This window comes from Natator depressus, chromosome 1 (assembly GCF_965152275.1).
Source record: "Natator depressus isolate rNatDep1 chromosome 1, rNatDep2.hap1, whole genome shotgun sequence".
Taxonomy (NCBI): Eukaryota; Metazoa; Chordata; order Testudines; family Cheloniidae; genus Natator; species Natator depressus.
In genome coordinates this window covers 300530897-300549815 of record NC_134234.1, presented here as the reverse complement: position 1 = coordinate 300549815, position 18919 = coordinate 300530897, and the positions used below count along the sequence as shown (strand labels likewise).

The window sequence follows — 18919 nt, the reverse complement described above, 5'->3', positions numbered from 1 at the left end:
TAGACTTCTTTAATTTATTTATACTTAGTTGTAAATGAATATTAGCTGGTGTAATTCTGTAGAGTACAAGAAGGCGTAAATTAAAGTAGGATGTCCCCATCCTACTTTAATTTACACCTTTTTATACTAGGTGGGTAAGGTCATATCTTTTATTGGACTAATTTCTGGTGGTGGAAGGGCCAAGCTTTCAGAGAGTTCTTCCTCAGGTCTGAAGAAGGTAAGCAGACATCTTGTTAAGCATAAGGGGGTCACATGTTGTAGGAGAGCCCTTAAAATGAAGTGGTCAGTGAACTCGTCTGCAGTCATAGGACAATGGAGGTTAGTAGGCAGCAGGACGTATTACAAGGTGTATCATGGACCATAGAAGCAGTGTCTCTTTTAAGTCAATGGTTTTTAGTGGCCAGTAGAGTTCTGAATTTAAGTTCCCATTCTCATCTTTTGAAGGTGTTGTGCAGATTTCTTTTGAGGACAAGAACTGCTAGGTCAGTGTGGAGTGATTGCTTTGTGAAAGGTGTTCATCCACAGATGATTGGTGTTTTTGTCTTTTATCAGTTTTTGTGTGTGAGTTCTTTTGAGAGCATAGTGCTTGGTCTGGTTTCACCCACATAGTTATTGAGACATTTGATGCACTGGTTGAGGAACACATGTTACGATAGGCATATGTAGGACATGTTGATCTTGAAAGGTGTGTTGTAAGGGTACTGGTGGTAATCGTAGAAGTGGAGATATGGCTTCTGCTTTTCCACCTGTGTTTCTGGCAGGGTTTGGCACTGCTTTGAGTTGGTGGGTGCTGTTATGTGGGGAACTTGCTTTTGGTGATGAGGGTTGTCTGAATGCCTGAAGAGGGGGGTTGGGAAAGATTTATTTCAGGATGTGGTCCCCATGGAATAGGGGTTGTAATTGTTTGATGATATCCCCATACTCTAGTGTAGGGGGAGACAAATTGGGATGTGCATTTAGTGGCTTTGTTCCCCCCCGCCCATATTGAAGCAGGTTCTGTTGGGGGTATTTGGATGGCCTGTTCCATGATGTGATCTACTCTTACTCTGGTGGAGTGCTTCTTCCTTAGTAAAGATGGTTTCAAGTGTGTTAAGTGTGATAGAACAAGGAGTAATGGTCTCAAGTTGCAGTGGAGGAGGTTTAGGTTGGATATTAGGGAAAACTTTTTCACTAGGAGGGTGGTGAAGCACTGGAATGGGTTACCTAGGGAGGTGGTGGAATCTCCTTCCTTAGAGGTTTTGAAGGTCAGGCTTGACAAAGCCCTGGCTGGGATGATTTAGTTGGGGATTAGGTCCTGCTCTGAGCAGGGGGTTGGACTAGATGACCTCCTGAGGTCCCTTCCAACCCTGATATTCTATTATTCTAAGGTGTGTATCCCAGACTTTCTTTTTGGAGTATGTTCTGCGGTATCTGTGTGCCTGGCTGTGGATTTAAAATTTCTTGGGGTCAGAGCCAGTGCTAGGCATAAGCAGACTAAGCAATTGCTTAGGGCCCCAGGCAGCTCACAGGGGGGCCCTATCCACTTTTTATTATATTCCTACTTAGGGCCCCCAATGGACTAGCATCAGCTCTGCTTGGGGTGACTGAGGTGGCTACTGGATTTGAAGAGGTAAGTATGACGATCTGTGAGTTTCTTGTATATAGTTGTCTATAGGGTTCTGTTGCTGAAGGTGATCACAATGTCCAGGAAGTTGATGCTGCTGCTGGAGTATTTTAGAAAATTTGATGGAGGGTGGTGGTGGTTGAAGTTGTGATGGAAATCCAGGAGGGAGTTTAGGTCATCTGTTCAGAGAATGAAAATATCAATGGATGTCAGGTATATCACTGGTTTCATGGTGCATTTTCCCAGAAATTGTTCCTTGAGGTGGCCCACGAAGAGGCTGGTATTGGTGAGACATCCTAGAACTCCTGGCTGTTCCCATGGTTTGGACAAAGTGTTTGTTGTTAAATGTAAAGTTATGAGTGAGGCTGAAATTGATGATTTTGGCAATGTGTTTGGAGTGGATTTCTGAGGGTTGCTCATTCTCTTGTAGATACTTCAGGCAGGCAGCGATGCCATTACTGTGAGGGATGTGGTCATAGGGAGGTCTCATCTGTAGTGGCAAGACCCTTCTTCCAGCAACTTGGCTTATAAATTATTCTAATTCAGACTCCCTTGCACACCAGTAGCATTACTGTAAATTGGCTTAAGGGAGCACAAGTTACTGTAAAGGAGTCTAATTTACACTCCTTTACATATCACCTCTGAATTAGACCCACAGTTTATGTTGCTGACTCTGCCACACTCCCTGTGTAGCTTTAAGCAAGTCACATAGGCCAGCATTTTGAAATGTGATTGCCTAAGGTTACATGCATAACAAATACATTTTTACACACTCATCCTTAATAAATGGGACTACTTGTGTGAAAAAGACATCAATGATTTGGCTCTAAATAGAGGCTACCAAAACCATTGGACTCAGTGTGTGATTTCTCTGAGTCTTTCAGTGATTAACTCATATGGGAATGGGTGACAGGGGATGGATCACTTGATGAGTACCTATTCTGTCATTCTCCCTCTGGGGCACCTGGCATTGGCCACTGTTGGAAGACAGGATACTGGACCTTTGGTCTGACCCAGTATGGCCATTCTTATGCTCTTATGTTCTTATACACTAGGTATTGGTAGCTGTAGGGAACAGCCCATGGAGTGTGAGTGGAGTGCTTGGCAGAGAGGACTCTTTTAGTTATATGTAGAAGATCTCTTGGCTCTTTAGTAGATGCCTCTGCTACTGGCTTTGGCTAGGCCAGAAGACATGAAGAAGGTGCTGCTTATTACAGCTCCATTACTTCTATTATACTTGTAGTTATTGACACTGCTGCTTCAGGCACTGACCTTAGCTAGTGCTGCAGCTTTTACAATGACTGAACAAAAAGAAAAGGAGGACTTGTGGCACCTTAGAGACGAACAAATTTATTTGAGCATAAGCTTTCGTGAGCTACAGCTCACTTGAGTTGTAGCTCACGAAAGCTTATGCTCAAATAAATTTGTTCATCTCTAAGGTGCCACAAGTACTCCTTTTCTTTTTGCGAATATAAACTAACATGGCTGCTACTCTGAAAAATGACTGAACAACATCTGCCCTAGCTTTTATCTCTGCTCTTTCCTTCCTTCTTTGTTTCTCTATCCCTCATTTGGTGGTTGTTGCTATCACTCGCAGGCTCCAATCCGCCCCTCCATCTTCCTTGCATTCTCTCTCCCACCAACACAAACGAATGTTGTGTGCATTATTTTTATTTTCAAGAAAAGTCCCTGCTTTCAAACTCTGTTACAGGGGTACTGTGTGTTTCTATGTGTGTTTTTCCATATGTGCTAAAAGACCCTACTCCCCCACTGAGTGCCCTTCCCTCTCCCCACTCTTCCCATGAGGAATCTGAACGTTGCTAACATCTCGTGGACAAAATTCAGCCAGTGTCTCCATGTCAAGACAAGCAGAATTTACTCCATGCTCTGAAGCTGTCCCATTATCCTCCCAGGTAACAGGTTTCTGTTTGCTTTATTTTTTCATTCATAAGTGTCAGCTTTTCTGGCAAAATTGTGCCAGCTGTCTGTTATGTGGAAAATGGTTTACACAGCTTTAATACATGCTCGTGTGTATGTGTACATTTGACCTTCAGTAAATCACAAAACTGTTTTTATAGAAATACTCAGTGAAATGTGATCAGCTGGTCCTACACTATGACAACATATAGTAAAATATCTAGCATATTGATATTCAAACAGTAAAATCTCATCACGTACATTATTATTATTTGCATATTCATTTGCTCCTCCCTACAGGCATCAACCCAAGTACACTCTCTTAAATGATCATTCAGTGGAACATGAAAACAAATACCTAGAAATAATGAGCAGAGATTTCTGATGAGCTACTTGTACACTACACCACTCTAAAACACATTTCCAGTCTTGTTCTCAACTTGTTTGCTGAGATTCTACCATATAGCACAATCATTTAAACCAGAAATATTGGGAATTATTGCAGCACCACAAATAACTTTCATTACTCCAGTAGTTGGTGGTGGCAATCAGAATCAGGAAGGAAATCAACCCTGTCAATCTCCTTTTATTTCAATCTAGTTTTCCCCCACCTTACCCCATGTCAGGGGACTGATGGGCCAAATTCTGTGTTGACAGGGTTTAAAGTAAAGGAAAGCTACTCTGTTAAAAGGAGTGGGAGATCTCCCCTCTTCACCTTGGAAGAACACTCTTTATTCCTGGGGTGGTAGCACTGTCATATAGGTTGGTGTGGTGAGACTCCCTCTCCAGTTTCAATCTTCTTTAGCCAATATCTATGGGGTAACTCTTCTGAAAATTGCTCTCAGCATTGGGCAGGTTCAGCCATAATAATGCACATCTTCCTGGGAAAGACATCCCCAATCTTTGCTCCTGAATTCTCACCTGTGGATTATAACAAGCACATACTTTGTTACTGACCTCAAGCAGAGTATGCACTCAGACAACACTATTTTTCACATCTCAGGTGTGGTTTGATTTGGTTTCTGATTCTTTACTGGGTTGAAATTTCTCCTGAATAGATCGGTCTACTGCGATGCAGATGTCTGGCACATATGTTGGTCTGGAAAGTTGTGGATACTCTGTGATGGACTAGATCCTCATTGCTTGTTGAAATACATTCTATAAAGAGAAATATACACTGTAACCAACTCATTTATGTATTTTATGTTACTTGAAGTCCACAGGGAAAATTCAGAGGTGAGTCTAAATAAGTCTAGGAGTCTAAGTCAGTGTAAATTATACCTTTTCCAGCCTTCACAAGGTGTATGTCACACTAGGCTCCCTCTGGACTATCTTATACTCACTCACTTATTCCCACTTACAATGTGTAATTTTTCTCTTGCCCTCCCCACTTATACATCACCACTAAATGAGTCCAGCAAATTTAAGGGAGTCTATATTGGTGTACCATTGCCATGGGCAGAAGAAAGGAAGGTAGGAAGAAAAACAATTAACAGTTTATACACATTCTATCTTTTCATCCTTTAACTTACTTACACCCATTTATCAACCCGTAAGCATGTCTACAGCAGTCCAGCCGAATCTAAGCAAGACTAATCTAACCATCACCTTACCTACCACCTCTGAATTTGGCCTCTCAGGACCAAGCACCAGTAAACATTGGTGGCCTTTTGAACCATTCAAACCCTGAAATATCAAGGATCATGACACCAAATCATGGATAGGGGCTCCTATTCAAGGAAATAGTCATCCTGATTCATAGTGTATAAGGCCAGAAGGAACCATTGTGATCATCTAATCTGACCTGCTGTACAACACAGGTCACAGGACTTCCCTGAACTAATTTCTGTTTGAACCAGAATGTATCTTTTAGAAAAACATCCTATCTTGATTTTAAAATTTCCAGTAATGGAGAATCCACCACAAACCTTGGTGAGTTGTTGCAATGGTAAATCACTGTTAAAAATGTGCACCCTATGTCTAGTCTGAAATCTTCCAGCTTCCTGCTTTGATGTAACCAATGACTGGGAGGGAGGACACTCAGAGGACAACTATGGAACTCCCTGTACTTGGGAGCCAATCTCTCTCTCTTTTCCAAGGTGAGCAACCTTGGGGAACTTCTACATCCCTAAAACTGGAGTAAATACTCTCACCAGCTCCTTACAATTACCAAAACCTCCTTTGTCTGTTTTGGAGTGCTCCTTATCAACTTTTGTGATAAAGTTGTGATAAATGCTAAGTGGCCCCTCTTCATCTCCATGGTGGAGCAGACAAAGAAAGTCACACGATGCAGTTGCTTTGGGCTGTGTCTCCTGTCAATTTCTTTCCCAGCTCATATGCAGAAGAATTTTCTTCTGACATGAAAACCCTGAGAGAGGGAGTCATTGAGCAGGCTCATAAGTTCCTCAATATAATTCTCATGAGTCCAGCAGCAATGACTGGTGACCACATAATACCTGAATAAGCATATGAATGCAGAAGTGTTCCCTTGAATCAAGAGCAACCAAAGAAATGTGGCCAGCAGCCACAGAGCCTAATATGGGTTGGAATCTTCAATGGAAAACAATAGTAAAAGTCAGTCATGAAAACAATATTGTCATGACACAAATTTCCTGTATAACAATGTTTTTTTTAAAAAAGAATCAGTAGAAGTCCTGTGTATCAACAACATATTATAATGAGAATAAATCATAGAAAACTTATTAAAAAGTAATGGTTCTGTGAACTGGTGAACAAAACTCTAACACACTAGTGATACACTCATAATGCCTGATCCAGCCTGGTGCTGACTTCACTGAGAGTTGTTTGGGCTCAGCACCTCTCAGGTGGCATTCAGCACCATACTTGATTGGCTGTGGCAGGTGTAACTAGTACAAAACTATAACAGATAAAAGAATGGTTTGAAGAAGAAAGTTCAGATTTTAGGTGAGACAGATTTGTGTATATGTAAGAGCATGCATGTCTTCTAAACTGACTTTTTAAAATGCTATTAACTCTAAAGCTATTTGAGCAAGCGTTTTTGAAAATCAAGAATTCCAAATATTTTTATTTTTCCAGAAATTAGTTTATCATAAGAATGGGAGCACGCATTTTTATCTGAATTTAGACTTTTCATAAAGGTTAACCTAAAAAGGAATCTCGTGGAAAGCTAATAAGCCAAGTTTTACAAATTATATTGTGAGGAAGCGTAAACATACATTTTCAAAAAAGCCCTACACACTCTGAAAACATATTGATGTTAAGATATTTAACATCCCTTATATACCCGAAATGGACTAATTACAAACTCACATAAAAGACAAAACAGTCAAATAACTGATCCTTCATTATGCAATACTGTAGTTGCCTGTTCACGTAACATAAACATTTACAGTAACTGAGTTATTCACAGACGAAAATCAAATCTATTTCAGTTCAGACAATTCCTCTGCATTAGGGGAATGAATAAATTAAAAGTGCGCTCCAGTAATTTAGTCTTCCTAAGCAGATATCCTGCAAGCTCTACAGAGGATGTCAAAACCTGCTGATATCTAACAGAGTCAACTCCAAGTTTGTGTATCCCGGTCCACTCTACCTTTCCATCAGGCAGTACATGTGGAAATGGAAAAGTAGCTCTCTAATTAATCAAAGTCAGATCTGCCTGAACGCCTGGAGTTGCTGCTGATCCTTGTCCCAGCTTCTCCCATGTTCTCTCTCTATGTTTTTACCTTGAAAACTTCTGCTCAGAGCTGGGAATGCCTGAAGGGCTTGCACGGTAAGTCAATGTGAAATTATCTCAGCAGGAAGAAGTTGCTTTTCAGCTTAAATGATTTAAGGCAGCAATTTTTCACACTCTCAAACTCTGACAAACGCACAGATTGCCTCTCATGTTTGACTTCAAAATATTCAAAGAAAAGCTATTTTTATTAAAAACACTCTAGAGAAAATTGTATGTCACTTGTTCTCTGATATAACTTCATTTCTCCTGACAGTGACAATTTTCACCTCAGTACAATTTCTTTATTTTTTCCAAAGCTAATTCTGCTTAATATTAGTATTTATACAAACTCATATCAACTTGTCTCTGTGAAATGTTCAAGGGTGTCACGTAAATGTTGCTCACTGTCAGTCATCTTCTTTGGTGCTCAAAATGATCAATAGATTAAAAACTGTAGCTACTTACTTGGGATATTATTGTTTTATTTGTAAGGGAGAACTTAACAAATGTTAGATATTTCATTTGACAAAACTGTGCCTGAAAACTAGGAAGATTTGAAAACTTGAAGGCAATGTCTGTTGTAAAAGAATTTTAAAAGTTTACAGGGATAAATCCATTTGTCCTGTGTCTTTAAGTAAAGTATGTAAAAAAGTACATGTTTTGTCTTATACTGCTTACTTGTTAAGATTACTTGAGATGTCATATTGCACTGATACATCACATTTCCTTTATTATGAATGCTGCAGTGCAGAAACATCACATTATAATCACTTCAAATCAGAAATATATTCTGCATATTTTCATGTGTTTATAATTCCACTAAACCTCAGCAGAAGCAAACCCAGTAAGAATGAGAATGATGGAAGATTTAATGTTCCAGAGACTGCTGAAATCTTGGACCACTGATATATAGCAGAATTGTTAATATGTATAAGGTTACTCGTGGCCTGTGACCTCAAAGCATATCTTCTACCCTTATCACTTTTCCAGGAGAAAAAGTAACCATTGACATGTGCATCTCTATAAATAATTCTGAGTGAAGTTGTACAGTGAAAATTTATAGAATGCCATACCACCCATAGAAATGATTTATGGCTGTAATATGCACATTTACAGCATTTGTGTACTGACCATACAAAATAAGCTTTTCATTAACAAACTTACTGCTGAATTACAAATGTTTTTCTACCCTCTAACAGATATTCAATTTTCAAACTGAACTGCATATATTTTAATTTCATTTATATGTATGTCATAGCAATTAAGGAAGGATTTACATTGCAGCCTTCCAGTGTACACAGTGCTAGGGCAAATGTAGTACATCAAATATGGAAGTACATTTTACAAATTCCAGTCTCACAACAATACCATACATAGCCTGTAAAGCAACATGGCTGTAGCATGATGAGGGGTATTAATATCATCACATACTTTGTCAATATATTTTCTCCACTGCCATCATTAGAAGTCATTACGGTGGTCATTCAGTTCACTTGTTCTTAGGTTTTACTTACCATGGTAAACAACACGGCAGCAGTGTTTTAAAATCTAAGACACTCTTAGGTATAATTCTCTACAAGTTACTTAAAGTCACAATCTTTTATATGAGAAATTCCTTATTCTGCAAAGCAAGATAAACAAAAAGTTACAATTCTAACAAGAAAATTTAGGCTTTCATAGTTAATAGATACCATTTATTGATGTAAGTATGTACCAATTACCTAATAGAATAGAGGATTTTAGTTTTAAAAGATAATATTCAATATTCTATTGCTCTTGCCACTCATTTCAATTTGCCAAAACAACTTTTTTTCCATATAGCTGTAGAATTTTTCTAGTGAACACCACAAACAATATTAAATACAGAGAATGCTATGTTTCTGAAGTGATCATTTAAACTAAATTTTCACTTTCAGAGCAGTCAGCTAATAAGCAATTACAGAATATGCTTTCTGCTTATACATGCTAAAAACTTTATTTCCTTGTTACTATAAAATGTGTTAAGAAATAATACTAAGTGCCCATTTAAAAGCACACAGCACTGAAATTGATGTTAAATGAAAGAAACACCTAGTATTAGACATTAGGCTTTAATGATAATTTAAAAAAAACCAACACTTTTTTATTATGTGGTTCGTTAGAGAATTATAGCATTTTGCATAGAAGTAGAACTGTTGCCAATTTCAGTTCTTGTATTAAAAAAATACTCTAGTCAGGATATTCAATAAATTACGTAATTTCCCATATCCTTATTAATGAAAAGTTTGAATGACTGAATATATTATGCAAAATTATAAGCCCCCATATCTCTTATCCACTTATTCATTCACATAAATATTATGTGTTTTATTATTTAACCAAAAATTGAGTACAGTATATTTTCTAAGTAGTGTGCTACAGTTTAATTTCATTCCAAATAGGGTGTTATGAGCATTTAAATTCTAATTCATTATATTAAAACTCATTTCTCTCTCTCTCTCTAGGCTATATGTTTAATTGCTGTACTGGATTGCAATGGATGATTTGTTAAAATCATACAAACATATATGTATCTTAACTTACAAATGGAAACTGAAATGGAAAACTTTTGACTTTTTAAAATCTTTGATATTTTAGTTGTATTATTATATGTGTAGGAATAATTCAGCAACACCACTTTAAGTAAGCCTTTAGTTCAACCTTTGTCTTTCTAGTCTAAACATTTTTATATTTCACCAAAGTTTATCTGGACTTTTTCAAAATGATCTATGTCAAGGAATCAGGTTAAGTGATAAAAGCAGGAAGGGAAAGTCTGCACCAGTGAATATTTATATTGGCAAGAGCTGACAATTTTATAAAAGAAAAAACAAACACAGAGGCTGTTCATTTCTGAAATGAAATCAGCTTCACTCCATTTGTTTCAGGAAAACATCATTGCATGAAATGATATAAATCAGTATTGATATCCCTAAGCTTCAAACCAAAAGAGACAAATGCACTCTAAACCACAGTATTTCAATGGATCTGAGTCAACTTTACTGTTGTCTAGTTTCTGCTAATCATCATAAAAATTCCCAGTGAAATAATTATCCCTAAAACAATCAAGACAGTGTATCTCTATAAAGGAGAAGATCGATTTAACAACAAACACTAGATTTATCTGTATTGATTAAAGGGCATTCAGTGTAATTTTAGTGAATTATGTCTGGCTTTCATTTCCCAGTAGAAATTTTTCTTGTGATGATCAAAAGGCAGATTGCAAACTACTACATGATCTTTTGTGTGCTAACTACATAATATCTAACTAATTACCGTTCAAAGTAACATTGATGTAAGAATGAACAAAATACTATTTCTTCTTTATAAATGGTATCTCTTACTACAAATTCACATGAGTGAGTTTATAGCACTTACCTAAGAGCCTCGTGCCATCTTCTCAATTCATTAATACAGAAATCAGGACTGTGCTAAGAGTCAGTGTTAAAGGAACAAATCCAAGATCATCTTATGAGAATAGAATTAGAAAGATTAAGAAAGCAATATGATTTTTCTTCTTAAATAGGAGTAATTTCAAAGGAAATGTTAACACTTTCATGTCTGAATTTTTATTAACAGTGAAAGGAAGAATTAAGGAAATTAGGCAGGTTTAAAGACAACTTAGTGGTGCTGTATGCCTGACACCATTGTTGGGACAGTTTAAGTGAGAACTAATTGGAGCTAAAAAGGCTTTTTATTTTGCCAACTCAACATATATGTCAATGTCTACTCATGCATTTATAATCTGATATAATGATGAGAAAGAGTCTAACTTACTTTGTTTAGTTAATAACATTAGGCCAGAAAAGATCACCTCCTCATTTCATGTTCTTCAACACATTGCTAACATAAACAGTGTTTAATTACACGACTAAATGTTTTAATAAAGTAACCAATTAGAATGTTTACTGATTCTAAATATTCACTGTTAGATATATTTCCACAGGCATCCTTTGAATTAATTTAGTTAATTAATTTAGTTTAGAATAATTCAACCTTCTACAATCACTGGAAAGGAAAAAGACAAAATACATGACAAAAAGTTGTTTTTTAAAAAGTCTGAAGCACAATTAAATACTTAGAGGTAGTGTATTCATTACTGTCTGTCTGTGGTAAAGGTGCATACATGAAAATATTTCCATGGAAAAATAAGAAGCTTTCTCACATTCTCTAGGAATACATAATTTTGCACATTTAAATAATCTTCTTGCTGAATCAAGCGGATCATAATGCATGTTTAAGACTCATATGATAAAGGAGATATGTCTTAGCATTTTAATATTTTGACTCACAAATTCAGATTAATGCATTTGGCTTCAAAGCAGATTTATTGGCTGTGATCTGTACTTAATATAAATAATCCAAAGGCATCTCTGATTTATTTTTGTTATCTTAATGATGAGTCATTAATTACCATCCAAAAATCATCAACCCAAAGAGCAGAAGCATTTTGTACAGTGACACAGGCTGACAATGATATTAACAACTACTATGTTAAATACAAACTAATTTCAGAAAAGCTTAACAGAAGTAAATGAGAATGTTCCCTGCCTTGTCTAGAAGGAAAACTACTAATATTGTAAAATAAAATAAAAACCTTTTTTTTAATGATCAAATGATTGCACAGAGTGATCATGCTTAAAAAACTTGCCAATCACCTTACAAAAATAATGTTACTTCAGTACTTGCAGTGTTCCCTAGAAATTCCTCATTACTAATTAGAATAAAGTATAAGAACTACCACACCTATTGAGATAAAGTTATGTAGTCATCCAAAATAAAATTAGAACCATATTAAGTGCTACCACAATGATGTATACACATAAGATATCACAACCTAAATTTGAGAACGCAAAAAGAAGGTGCTGAAAATCTTGATGTTAAATTGCTATCCAAGTGTCCAACATGACTACATAAATGTAACAACAGTTCTATATTGATTATAGCCCAGCCCAGCTCCCATTCAATATAATGGGAGTTTTTCCATTTATTTAAATGGATGAAGAATCAGATCCTTTCTGTTTGTGTTCATTTAGTTGCTGTCCTAAAAAATATAATATTATTGCATGCACATAAAATGCATGGGGTTTTTTTTCTTACAGTAGTTGTAGCAACTATATATATATATTTGATGTCTGAAAATAGTTTAAGAGGGATAAATGTAACTTTTAAAAACAAATGATGCAAATAATTACTACTTGCTAAAAAGTAAATAAACTTAACAGTCTTTTAGATTGCCTTAACACATACTGAGTGCATGTTGTATTGTCTTACCCAACATATTTAAAAGTCCAATATATGATAAAGTTATCTTATTACAATTAGACTACTAAAAGACAATAATTAAAAGTCTCTTACATTTTTCTGAGAGCTGAAATTAGTAAAATATCCAAAAAGAATCAAAGATTTTTTTCAAAAAAATAATTATTTGAACTGAATTTTAATAAACCAGTAACAATGTTATTGTTCAACAGGTAATAATTGTCTTCATATAAACTGAAAAATATTGTTTGGGGTGATTAATATACAATGCTACATTATGCATTTGGGAGTGTCTGTGCATAATTTTAGTTCTAATGTTATTATGTAATTGAGAGAACATGTTCATTTGCTTTAATAACTACCAAGATGCACTTAATAAAATGAAATGTAATAATACTTGTAATTTAATCTATTCATGGAAGTAATTTTAAAAGTCTACCAATCTCCTTAATGTGGATAACATTCATAATTTATAAAGTGTTGTGATGCAGAATTGACAATGCCATTGTTTTTTACACTTTGAGTTGATTCTGCAGCCTTCATTATCTGCATACCAACCTCAGGATTATCAAGAGCAAACAAAAGATAATTAACACCAGAAACAGGCATATGCAGGGGCTACTGACTGAGGTTTCTCATTTAATGCAATACCTCTGAAAACTGGAAAATGGAATAACTATTTAAAACCATTTTTTAAACTGCAGAAAACTATTTTTATATGCATTTTCTTTGCTAGATTTAAAATGATGATTTGGCTACAAAGGCTATTTATCCTATGACTAGTTGACCTACCCACCCTTAGATACAGTCATTTTATGTATTCAGCATAAAAAGTACTTTTCAAAATTATTAACCTTAATTTTCTCCACTGGACTTTTATCTAGAGCAGAAGACCAGTAGTCAAGACACTCATGTTCTATTTCTACTGTGTCTCTGACTCACTGAGTGACTTTAGACAAGTCACTTAACTTCTCTCTGCTTCATTTTACAATTCTGTAAAATAGGCCTGATAATATCTAGCTATCTCACAGAGATCTCTGTGAGCTAGGCACAAGTAATTAATGTATTGTAAATTGTGCTAAGATTCTTGGATGACAGACCTGATAGAAGTGGCTATGTTCTTTTCATATGCACTCATGGCAGACAAACAAGAAGTGATTGAGTTATGATACAGGTCCAACTCAGTATTCCTTGTATGAAAAGAGTCAGTTGGAGATTCTCTTGTGCAAGAAATATTGAATTGGATCATATACAGGGTGACCAGACATCCCGATATTTGGGGCTTAGTCTTATATATGCAACTATTCTGCCCCCACCAAAAAAAGTCCCAATTTTTACACTTGCTCTCTGGTCACCCTAATCCGATGTTACATTCTAAAATGTCTGCCGTATAGCTAATGTAGCTAATGAGTAAATATAATCCCATAAAGGTGAGTGGGGGGGGAATCTTCTCTGATTCAAAGCCATGGAAGACATTTTATCAGTAGACTGTAACCTACAAGTGAACATCACAATACAAAATATCCAAGCAGAGTCATTTTGCAAAATGCTAGCAAAATGAGGCAGTAGCATCTTAGTATCTTGATGCAGTTTACAAATGTTGGAAACAATCTAGCAAACCCTTACTTACATTAGAAATTCTTGCCCACAAGTAAATGTGGCTGCTTGCCTAAAGACTATTCCTTTTACCTTACCTCTGCTTTTCTAATTTTACGTCTAAAATCCATCAATAAGGGCCTGATCCTGCAAAAAGATCCATGTAAGAGAACACTTCCTTTCATGCAGAACCACACTGGCTTTAACGGGCTCTGCGTGGGCTGCTTGCATGGATTCAATGGCAAAGTTAAGGCTTAAGTTATTAAATGTATTATCATTGATCTGAAATTAGTATTAAAGAGTTACAGTGTGATAGATTCCCCTTGGAATACTCTTAGTATCCCAACACAGTATCCCTTGCTGTTCCCATAAAACTCGGCACCCTGTGTAAGTAATATGTACATTATTCAAAGCACTACAACTATATACTTCAAACATCAGACTGGCCGATAAAGTGATAATAGTGAAACGGGAACCACATGAGTCATTTGGGAAATAATGGAAAAGGTAAGTGGGACAGAAATTTCCTAACATGTAGGAAGTATACAGAGCATTTCTGAGCTAGAATGTTTTTCTGCTCTAATTACATACCGATAATGCAGCCATTTGTCAAAAATAAAGAAGTGTTTTGGTATCAAGTCTATTGACAATGAACTATCATTTTATATTTCAAAAATGATTATGAATCCTTATGTATTTTTGTGTTTGGGGTCTTCTATTATATAGTTTACTATACACACTGTATAGAAAGTACACATAAATACACAGTATAATACACGGGCCTCATTCTCTTCTGACTTACACTAGTACTACACCAGTGCACTAGAGTGAATTCAGTGGGCTTACCCTGATTTATACCAGTATAAGTGAGATAGCCCAGAGTCTCTACCTTGGTTCTGGCCCATTTGAACCATCTGAGCAGTGCAAATGTGCTGGACTCTGGCCATGCCTGAGAATTCAGTATGGGAGGGAGGAAACCCTCCAAAGGCACAAAGCCAGGAACCAACTCCTATGTGAACTGCCTATCCCTGCCCAGGGATGGATGAACATGAGGAAGTGGGGTGGATCCCTTCTCTGCTCTCCCAATTCTCAATTGGCTATGATCCTTGAGAGCCAGATTTTAGAAGTATTTAAGCACCTAAAGATGCAGACAGGCACCTAGTGGGATTTTCAAAAGTGCCTACGTGCCTAACTCCCATTGATTTCAAGGATGCGGATAGATGCTTTTGAAAATCCCAGTAGGCACCTAACTGTATCCTTATGTGCCAAAATACCTTTAAAAATCTCACAATTAAGGTATTCTAACTTACACAAGGGCTAGGGAAGCTTGAGAATCAGGGTGTTGTAACCAGCTCCCTGACACACCCACCTGTGACCAGTGGATCTCAAAAAAGCAGAAGTTAAAATATCTAATTTTTAGAGCTATTCATATCAGTAAGTTATAACAATTTTTATAGAAAACTGCATTAACATAAGGCCATTATATGAAATGAACTCTGGTTGGAATGGATACCATGTCTTTTGAAATAATTCAGTTTATATAAGATTTCCTACATTTAACTGCTCTCTCATTATTACTTGTATTACAAGGAAACCATCAGGTGTCTTCACCATTATACTCCAGCTTTCAAACAATAAAGATTACTTTAAAGATACTACTTATAAGACACAGTATGCAGGAATAGAACTATAACAAGAAATAAATGGCATCATCTAATTAGAAGGCCCAAAGGACATCACACAAATAAAATGTTAATGTATAGACACTTTGTCACACAGACATTTTGGTAAAGTCTTGTTTCAAAACATATACTGGGTCTTATCCGTCAAACAGCTAACATTAAAAAAACACTATATCCTAATCTTCACTGGCATTATGAGGTTCTTAGTCTCAAAAGTTTTCACAAGAGCTACCCTGCACAGTTTCCTGAACTGCGTCTTTTAAGTGACTGTGGTATTCATGGCTTCATTTTAAAAGCTTACTGTAGACTAGGATTTGCAGAGATTTGTATTAAATAAGGAGGAATACTTAATACTTAGCAGTCATAGTGAGCAAAAATAGCATGTGCTCTCTTCATTCGGATATTTTTAAACAAATTTTATCTTTACACTGTATTTAACATTATATCATTGCTATATAGTTACATTTTCCAGGCATTTATTTTACCAGCAGACATTTTTTGTAAATTTATGTAGCTCTTTCAGGAATGGAGCAGGAGTTTAAAGACACAGGGCCATATATTGTCCTTAGGCTGTAAGCAGAATTCCCATTTATGTCTATAGAAATTGTGTAACGAACTGAGGACAGTAGACAGCTCATCATGTTCTAACAATTATACAATAAAGTGCAGATATTAAAAAGGTGACATTAACAATGGAAAATTAACATCATAGCTTTTAATGTTTATACCTCGGGCCTTATAAAAAAATAAGCATTACACAAGTAACTAGTTAGTAACTGACTTTGCAGTATACTGTATGTAGAGAAACATAGTTTCCACAAGCTAGGATCAATCTCTAAATTATTCTCCCTCATTTCTCTCTCTGTATTGTTTTATATATATAAAATATGCAGCAGTTGGAATTTGTTTATCAGAACTAGGCAACCCACTACATCAGTTGTTAGAATTAAGAGCCCACTTTTATTATAAGTATAGGACTCCTTCTCAAACTACTGGGGCTCTGTCATTTAATCTGATCTCCCATCGAGTGCCTTTTTTAGCTATATCAGGGTATAGTAGTGGCAGATTGAGGTCATCCAGTAAGTGGGTTGCAGTAACTCTCTTCAGCTGCACATGAGCACGTTAAAGGCCCAATCCTGACCTTCTGATACCCAGCAGTGAGGGGCACCTCAGCATCTTACTGACATGTAGCCAGAGTCCACACCATATTGGCCAGTCCCAAAGTGCAAAGGGATTGGGCCCACTGTGAAAGATGAACAAAGCTCATTCTGCAGTTGGAACCCTCATAACTTTATAGAGGTGGGATGGTGGGAAGGACTCATGCAAATGAGCTACCAGTCCATTAGAAAAGCCCTCTACACATAGTGCTCCTTTCAGCCTGTACATAGGGGCCATTTACTCTAGACCTGTGACTATAATAAACTCTGCAGAGCTCCTGGGAGTGGGCACAGAAAGAGAAGGAGAGGACTAGCATCTAGTAAGTCACCCTAGATAAACAAGCAAACAATAAAGAATAATAAACAAACAGGTTGTTGGGTATGGGATAGACTTTTATCTCCCACACTCACACACCAATTGCCTAGGGAAGAGGGGGCAATTTACTCCTGATGACACCTGTTTCAGAAGTGTCAGCTGGGGAGGCTGTCTTTGCGCCATGTATCCCATTCATTCTTCTCTCCCCAGCTATGAATCAGCCAGGGAGGAACCTCCAACTTCTTCTTGAACAAGGAACGTTGTGGAGGCAGCACCTCCCCGACATCCCTCCCCAAGTTTCAATTACTACCTATAGTCAGCAGAGAGAGAAATTATGGACTTTGGGTGGCCACAGTTTAAAGGAGAGGACCCTCACAGTGTTCCATTTTGCCTCCCTGTCTGTAGAGCCCAGACAAAGCATGACAAATGTGAGGGTGCAGGTCACAGAGGTTCTGTGGATATTCCTTGAGACAAGGTTGGCCCTTGTTGAATGCATCTTAGTCCTACGTTATGACTGTTCAGCGACATGCGGGTGTCTTTCATGTTGCTGCTGCTACTTTGGAGACCCCTATTGGAAAGCATGATAAAAAATTTGAGGCACCAGGACAGCTGCCCCACATGGACTCTTCAAGAGGAATAAAGAAGTGCTGTGTCACTCAATACAGCCATCAGAATTAAAAATAAGATTTAACTTTAATTTTTTTCTGAATAGGGCTGTGCCCCAGGTGTTTTGATAATAGACCCACCTCTAGGATTTAACCACTAAAAATTATGTCCCAGAACTTCATAATTTTATACAAAATTACAATTGCCAGACATGTGGTAACTACATGAGCAAACGGCCAGTTAGACTTCTGATTTTTTGTGTGCTATTACAATAACAATTATGCACACAACTTTCATGTATATACTTTTATACATTCAATAATGGAAATTGAGGCCTGGCCTGTATGTATCTATTGAGGAATGCAGATATCTATCTAAACAAAGTTCAAGTTAGCTGCACTCTCAGCTGCCAGCTGACTGAGGAGCTTTTAAACCACTGTTGCTTTTCTGACTCTCTTAGCTGTCCATGTGTCTTATGTTATTCAATTGATCTACAGTTGCTAGGATCAATGTGGATCTCCAGAGAGAGGGAGAATAATCACCCAAATTTATCAGTCATGTCAGATAAATGTCTACAACTCAGAGTGAACTCTTGTGGGTGGAGTCGAAGACAGACGTAATCTGGAACTCCTTTGAGTGTCTCACTGATGTGAAAATACAGTGAAGAAGCCCTAACCTGGTGGTCCAATTGTTCAGTGAATGCACACTGTGCAAAATACTGATGCTTCTCCCATTAATCTACAGGAACATAGTGAATAGAGGGATAAGGAATGCTTGACTTAAACCACAAAATTACTTATTTTAGTTAATGCTGGTTTTGCGAACCAGCAGTGGTATGTTAGAACATATTTTGCGTCCACAAATTCCCCATCAAAGCTTTTTTGTGGATTTCGTTGCTGTATCTCTATTAGGCTACAATTTAAGGTGAATTTCAAGTCCAAACCATACAGTTCCTAGTCTTACTTCTCGTTCCTTGAAACAAGCAAGTTCAAGTGAACCCATGCAATAACCTGAACTTTGATTATGGGCTAACTGTAGGATCTGATAATGGGAAAATAGGATTTGCTG

The 18919-nt window shown here is 36.9% G+C and overlaps 2 long non-coding RNA genes across 3 annotated transcripts in view; one reads left to right on the top strand and one right to left on the bottom strand.

Moving 5' to 3' along the window:
• Positions 1-3071: 3071 nt before the first annotated feature.
• Positions 3072-10803, bottom strand: LOC141986953 (uncharacterized). The gene is made up of 3 exons (XR_012639409.1): positions 10611-10803; positions 8732-8838; positions 3072-4441 (listed from the first exon to the last, which is right to left on the bottom strand). It is a non-coding gene; the product is annotated as an uncharacterized LOC141986953 (long non-coding RNA).
• LOC141986959 (uncharacterized) overlaps positions 7099-18919 on the top strand; it is a 72116-nt gene continuing 60295 nt past the window's right edge. For both annotated transcript variants that reach the window (XR_012639410.1, XR_012639411.1), the window contains exon 1: positions 7099-7274. This is a non-coding gene — a long non-coding RNA (uncharacterized LOC141986959). The remainder of the gene's footprint in view (positions 7275-18919) is intronic.